This window comes from Spinacia oleracea, chromosome 6, assembly GCF_020520425.1.
Source record: "Spinacia oleracea cultivar Varoflay chromosome 6, BTI_SOV_V1, whole genome shotgun sequence".
Lineage (NCBI taxonomy): Eukaryota > Viridiplantae > Streptophyta > Magnoliopsida > Caryophyllales > Amaranthaceae > Spinacia > Spinacia oleracea.
In genome coordinates this window covers 35,945,782-35,953,328 of record NC_079492.1, presented here as the reverse complement: position 1 = coordinate 35,953,328, position 7,547 = coordinate 35,945,782, and the positions used below count along the sequence as shown (strand labels likewise).

General features: G+C 38.1%; 1 long non-coding RNA gene across 2 annotated transcripts; it reads left to right on the top strand.

Moving 5' to 3' along the window:
• Nucleotides 1–633: 633 nt before the first annotated feature.
• Nucleotides 634–4,082, top strand: LOC110800464 (uncharacterized). Of its 2 annotated transcripts, XR_008923484.1 has the most exons (5): nucleotides 634–800; nucleotides 919–1,019; nucleotides 2,253–2,330; nucleotides 2,417–2,629; nucleotides 3,544–4,082. It is a non-coding gene; the product is annotated as an uncharacterized lncRNA (long non-coding RNA). The 2 variants fall into 2 exon arrangements; XR_008923485.1 differs by lacking the exon at nucleotides 2,253–2,330 and having other exon boundaries at nucleotides 3,544–4,078.
• The last annotated feature ends 3,465 nt before the right edge of the window (nucleotides 4,083–7,547 follow it).

Genomic DNA, 7,547 nt, shown 5'->3' with positions numbered 1-7,547 from the left:
GAGGGATCGTCATTCTTTCGAGGGCGATCGTGGTGTCTCCGAATCGCATGCTAGGCCGCGCTTTTCAGACGTTGGTTTGGGTCAGAGGCCCATGCGGCCACCGAATGGGCCTAGGAGGAGCCATGGTGGGTCATTCTGGGTGCCTCAGTCTCAGATGAGTTGGCAGGCTCCTTCGTTTCAGTCGTTCCAGACTGGTTGGCAGCCTAAGCCATTTCAGCCACCTTTGCTAGAGTTGGGACCCTTCTCAGTTCGAGACCCTATTCGGTGGTCTGCATGGTTCGCAAGATGCTGGCACGAGTGGCGGTGCTCATGGTGACGCGGATGAGCCTCAGTAGGCCGTATACATGCATTTTCTTATTTGGACATGTATCATTTTTCGTATCATGCTACAGACTTTTGTACATATTGCCGCTTTCAGTAGTAGAGAAAACGTTATTTGCAACTCCCCTTTTGCAGCTCATACATTGTGTGAATGCTACGAAAAGCCATTGGTCAAGGATTTAATGATTTTATTACACTGCGTTTGGACTGTAAACGCTGCAATTTTTTGAAAAAAAATTTAAAAAAATAGTCGCAGTGCATTGAATGAGTGCTCGCTAAGAAAAATGCGTGTAATTGCAACCTCTTCTCGATGTACGCGCTGTGTGACTTTTCTAGACCTAACAACACTGTTAAGTCTCCTTCTCTCCCTAGAACTCTCCGTCCATTTCAAACCCTAGAATTCTATCTCTTTGTTTCGTCCAAATCGCTCAATGGGATTTCGAAAAAGAACTTCGATCTGGTTCCTTCCAACTCCCCTCGTATATTTCTATCTCTAAATCTCACCATTTTTTTCCTTTTCTTTCTCATTTTTTTGATATGCTATTCGATTATTTTGAAATAATGTAATGTGTTCAACTCTTCGATTTTTTGTTCAAGTTTCAACCCCGATCTACAGAGAGATAAAGAGATGGCGGATGAGAGAGAGGACGTCGACCTCGTATTGTGCTTGAAGTTCTACCTTCAGTTCGTCAATTGTGGTAGGGTTTCAATTATTAAACTCTTTGTTTTCTTCGATTTTAAATGATTTATGATGTTTGGCTGATTTGATTTCTTAATTTTTGGGGATTTATTGTTCTTTTTAGTTGTTAATTTGATGTAAAGGGTTCTGTTAATTGAGAGAATGGATCTGGTAATTTAGGGGTTAGTTTTTTTTTAAATGTTTCAGTCAAATTCATTGTTTTGGAGTCAAATTGGTTCAGATTATTTGGAATTCACAATATGTATAATTGTTTGATTTTCCTACGGAAATTTTTCATGATGCAAGAATTTTGTATATGTTTATGATTTAACTTGCTCTCAAATAATTGAGTGCAATGAGAGTCTCAAATTGTTCAAAAAATTTACCCAAATCTGCAAAATTTAACACACATCAGGGCCACGAAACAGCGCAGAGGAGGAGATGAGATTCAATATAAACGATAGAGAATTTAATGGGTTTTGTTTGGTAAATTTCAAAGCTGCAATTGGGGGTGTTTTCCGGTGAGTTTTGAGCGGCAGTCAGAAATAATGGTGACAGGGCACCATTTCGTGTTCATGGTGGTGTATATTGATGAACGGAAATCAGGGGAAGAAGAGAATTGACAAACCCTCAACCATATAAATTGAGTTTAGAGGTGTGGGAATAATTTATATTGATTGAATCTGCATAATTAGATTAGAGTAGGAAATTGAGCGTAAGACAGATTCTCAGTTATATGTGAATAATTTTGATGGAAATTCTCATCTTGTTCCAATCTGTATAAAAAAAGTGTACAACTTGGGTTAAGAGTTGAACTTAAGAGAGTGATCTTTTGTTTCAGAATTTTGACAAAGAACAATCATGCCTGTTTTAACATTAATCTGATACAAGAATTAGAAACTTAATTTAAAGAATTAGAAACTTAATAGGAAATGACTTACTTGGCAAGGCAGTAGATCTTAAATCATCCATCCAAAGGACCTTGGGCACCGATACTCTAGGTAGAACAAAAGCATAGACTCGTTTTTACCGGTCTCATACGCCATTTTCAAAGCCTTTTTCACATCAGAATCAATATCATTAACAACAATTACCACACTGGGGTTGTGAATTTAAATGAGTCCTTTCATGCTAGCGTAAACACTTTGTACTACAGCTACTTCAGAAATTGATACCCCTGAAAGTGCACCAACTCCCAGGTCAAATATTTTAAATCTTCTCTCTTTAAAAACTGATTTAGGCCAGTTCAAAGCTGCAGCAGCATCTTCACAAGGACAGAGGGTGTAGGCCATCCCCATCTTCACAAGGTCTTGGAAGTGTAGGCCTTGTTGTATGTTTCCAATGAACCTATTTATGTTAATTTAAGTGAATTTTATTCTCTTTTATTGATGATCTAATTGCACACTACATCAACAGGTTGCAGAGGGTGCTAAAACTGCAGGTGCTTCACGGATCATTGGTGTAAATCTCATTCATACTTCATTCCTCTAAATCTGGGTTCACGCATCAAGGATACCTCAAAATCTTTCGATTTTGCGTCAAGTATTCAACCACGAGAGAGATGAAGAGAGGGAGGACACTATACTTCTTTGCGCTCTACTAGCTTCAATCTCCGTCTTTGACTTCGCGGTAGGGGTTCAAATTATCTCTTTTTTATTCGAATATTGTTTGATTTATGGTATTTGGGTGATATGATTATGTTGTGTGTGATTTATTGTTCTTCGTTTGATTTGGTACTTAAATAAAACTTTGATTGACCGATTCAAGTTTTTTTAGGGTTAGTTTGTTGTTTTTTATAACGTTATTTGGGTCGATTAATCTGGGGCCAAATTGATTCAAGATTTTTGGTATTCAATCAATTTTTTTGGTTTATTTCAGTATATTTTAATCCTTTGCAATTCGGATCTCATTTCTCCCTGTGCAATTATTATCTAATTTATCCCGTGTGATTAAGTTGTTTCGTTCTCAAAGTTTTGGTTCTTTGGTTCCCTGTTCATCTCCTTATTATTGTCCAACTGGTAGTCTTGTTTGGGGTTGGGTTGTTGTTTTTTTTACTGGGTTTGTTGGTGTTGCTCTATCTGAGATTTGCTCCTCTTTTCCGGTTAGTCAAACTTCCTTTGTTGAACTCACCACTGTTTTTCTATATGTTCTTATTATTATTTCTTGTTCTTGAATATGATTGTTTTTTCCAATTGTGAATTATGCTGTTTGCGAGTAATGGATGTAAATACAAAGTTCGGACCCTTTTTTTACCCTAATTACTCATGTCGGATTGTCTGACACTAGATGATACTTTGACAAAAAAAGATTGACTGCAGACATGAGAAGCTTAAGTTTTCTCTTCCCCTTTTCCTTTTGTGGGTGGGGGTGGGTTAAGGTGCAGACTGCAGACATGAGAAACTTAAGTATATCTAGATTTCAGTTGTTGAAATTTGGTTTAGGTCCTCTTTAAGAGACTGAATGGCTTTCACCAGTTGTAGTTCTGACTTTAACAGAACATTCTTTTCATTTACATACTGGTCTAATGTACTGTTTTCTGTTAGATGAATGAAAATGGCTCCTCTTACGAAGCAAGATGCTATTGTTTCATAAACTCGGGACAGGTATTTTGCAAGACTTATGAGTAGAAATGAAGCCATACAGAGAACAAAGCTCCTAATGCAGAAAATTTTGTCACATGGTGCCCCCCGCCCAAAACTGTCCAAAATGATAGAAATTTTAGTAGATCATTTCAGTATCTCAATTCTTCATTTCATTTTTTGATCTGGGGTTATTCTTGGTATGTAGCAACTTAGATTCTAATAACATCATTGCATCAGCATGCGTGTCATTAATATGTTCAGTGGACCTAGCTCCTTAGAACATGTTGTGGTATCCATCTTCTGTTTAAAGTAGGGTATATGTACACTCTAAATATGCTTCAGGATATTAGAAACCAAGGAGACATTCTTGCAGAAATCAGACAGCGTCAGTCAGCTGATTGCATAATATAAGGAGTTATTTGTGTAGAAAGAAGCCTTTTCCACATTTGCTTTTACATTTTTTTTCACATCACTTTTAGCATTTAGGTCTTTGTCATAAGATGTTCTACATATTTACTTACAGCTGATTTGAAGGAAATATGTCCTTCACCCAAGGTGCATTAAGTCTAATACCAAGGTTCAGATTAATTGCGAACAAATAATTCAGTGAGATCAAGTGATCGGAACAGCTAGCTGGAGCAATGCTTCCGATCAGTGAAATCTAATGGATATTGAACTCACAACTTACTCTTGACTGAAGCTACAAGGTCACACCAATGACACGTAACAGATCACCGGATTAAATGAATCGGAAATTCATTTAATAGCTTTTCGGGAATTAGTTGGAAACGTATTATACGATACGACCTTTGTCGGAATCGTATATCGTATCGCGAATATTCGTAAGCTGCGCGACACGAATAAATCGTATCGTACGACGGTGATTCGTCGTATACGAAACGATAAATAATATATCGGAAATATATTAAATCGCGATTACGAAGGGCATCAGAGTTGCCGGCCCGTCGAGCCAAGCACGTAAGCGTGCAAGGCCCAACGAGCCAGCAAGCTCGCGAGCAAGGGCGAGCAAGGCCAGCCCATTGGGCGCAAGCACGCAACAGCACGCAATAGCACAGCAGCGACGAGCGAGCAAGGCCCACGGCCCAGCTGCTCGGCGCGCGCGGTGTGGGCTTCGTCCTGCAGTGTGTCGCTGGGCGCGGGCGTGCGGTCCGTGTTGCTTGGCTTGCACGGCTTGCTAGCCGGCCTTGCTTCTTAGCTTGGTCGGTTAGTAAGGTTATGTAAATAACCTTACAACCCCATTTCCAACTTAACACAATTCATATTACTGAAACCCTAGAGACACAGAGAACCCTAATTCTCTCTGTGCCTCCAAAGTGAGTTCTTCCCAAAAGTAAAGTATCTTCATCAATTGTCTAAGCTACGAATATCAAGACGGATCTGATCGTGTCGGTGAACCAAATAGAGGAACGACAAGTGGAGTTCTTTGTTCCTGTTCGTTGACAGATATATTATTGTGGAAAACACGCTTCGAATGTAAGTTTGCTTAATATGTGCTTTATACATGTTTCCTGGCTTTGGGGATTGTTCCGCACATGTTATTATGTTTAACTGTATTCCCCTACAGTGGTATCATGAGCCTTATGTATTCAAAGCATGAATTAGCATGATTATTATTGTTTTTGCATCTGTCGAAATTTTGGATTTTTTGTTGATTTTTCGGAATTTTTTACGAATTATTGGATGAATTGCGTATAATCAGGTCCGAAATCAAAAATCATCGCTTTTTCGATTTTTAAAACCCTAATCTGATGGAAAACGATTTTCTAAGATCAACTCATGAGAATAGAATTGCGAAAACAGGCCTCGAAGTTTCGTTTTTTGGGCGTTTTTGTTAATTTTTCATTAAAAATTAAAAGTGTCGAACAGTAATTCAATTAAAAGGTCGACCTGAACTACTCGGAATTGCTTGAAATTTTGACACAATGTTTCTGGGTACATGCTTGATCTATGGTAAAAATGTCAGATTTTTCCGATAAGTATAAACCTTAATTTTGCCTTTCCCCAATTCGTAAAATTTGAAACCCTAATTGAATTTTAATTAATTTTTCTTTAATAATTCGTTTAATTGGGAAAGGGGGTATAATTTCATGGGTCAGTGGCTAATTTTAAAAATTATTGGATTAAAATTTGGAATGGTTTCGTTAATTTTAATCGCACTTAAACCAAATTATTAATAATCTGAAATTTAATTGTTTATGAACGATTTAAAGCTTCGGATTTTATTAATTAAAAGTTCAAACTTTAATGTTGATTCGTTCGTTCATAAAAGTTTGAATATTGTTAGCCCCTGATTTATTAATTTTACGAAATTGGATTGTCGTTAAAGTTTATTAAATCGTTAAAAATCGTTGTTTTTCGTAAATAAAAACCGTAACTTTTTTTTTGAAAAATAAAATTAATGCAAGTTCGTGAATTAAATTTAATTTTAATTAAGTTGGTCCGTAACGAAAGCTAGAGGTGAGTTCAGCTATTTCTTAACGTTTACGGACGACTTCAGTAGATATGGCTATATTTACTTAATGAAGCACAAGTCTGAATCGTTTGAGAAATTCCGAGAATTTCAAAATGAAGTAGAGAATCAACATGGCAAGAAAATCAAAGCTATAAGATCGGATCGAGGAGGTGAATATCTTAGCCACGAGTTTGATGACCATCTAGAAGAATGTGGTATTCTTTCTGAATTAACTGCTCCAGGGACACCTCAATGGAATGGAGTGTCGGAACGGAGAAATAGGACCTTACTCGATATGGTCAGGTCAATGATGGGTCAGGCCGAACTTCCTATACAGTTCTGGGGACATGCGTTGCAAACTGCAGCACTCACACTGAATCGTGCTCCGTCAAAACTGTTGAAAAGACTCCATACGAATTATGGACTGGGAAACTTCCAAAGTTGTCTTTTCTGAATATTTGGGGTTGCGAAGCATATGTCAAGCGATTAATTTCGGACAAGCTACAACCTAAATCTGACAAATGTTTCTTCGTTGGGTATCCAAAAGAAACTATGGGGTATTACTTCTACAACAAGTCAGACAACAAGGTATTCTTTGCTCGTGAAGGTGTCTTTTTGGAAAGAAATCATATTTCCAAATTGACAAGTGGGAGAATAATAGACCTCGAAGAGATTCGAGACGAACATCGAACTCAGAACTCTTTCGAAGCAGTTCAAGTTGATGAACCTCCAAGGTCTTTAGAAGAGCCAGTGGGAGTAGTTCCTCAAAACGTTGTTGCCCCTCGTAGGTCAAATAGAACTATTTTTCAGCCGGACATATGGACAGGCGTCCTCTTGACTGAAAACTTAGACGTTCTCATATTGGATAGTGATGAACCTTTGACTTACAAGCAAGCTATGACGAGCCCAAGCTCCATTAAATAGTTAGAGGCCATGCAATCTGAAATAGACTCCATGTCTGAAAATCAAGTCTCGGATTTGGTTGATTTGCCGGATGGGTTCACACCTATCGGATGCAAATGGGTCTTCAAATTGAAGAAAGAAAAAGATGGAATTGTATACATATACAAGGCTAGATTGGTAGCAAAAGGTTACAGGCAAGTTCACGGCGTTGACTACGATGAAACCTTTTCTCCAGTCGCGATGCTTAAGTCTATTCGGATAATCCTTGCGATTGCCGCTTTTCATGACTAAGAAATATGGCAAATGGATGTCAAAACTGCCTTCTTGAACGGTGTTTTTGAAGAGACTGTGTTCATGACACAGCCGGAGGGTTTTGTCGATCAAAAGAACCAAGGAAAGGTATGCAAGCTTAAGAAGTCCATCTACGGACTAAAGCAGGCATCAAGGAGTTGGAATAAACGATTTGATGAAGCAGTCAATATGTTTGGCTTCATCAAGAATCAGGACGAATATTGTGTATACAAGAAGGTCAGTGAGAGTAAAATTGCATTCCTAGTCTTGTATGTTGACGACATACTACTTATTGGAA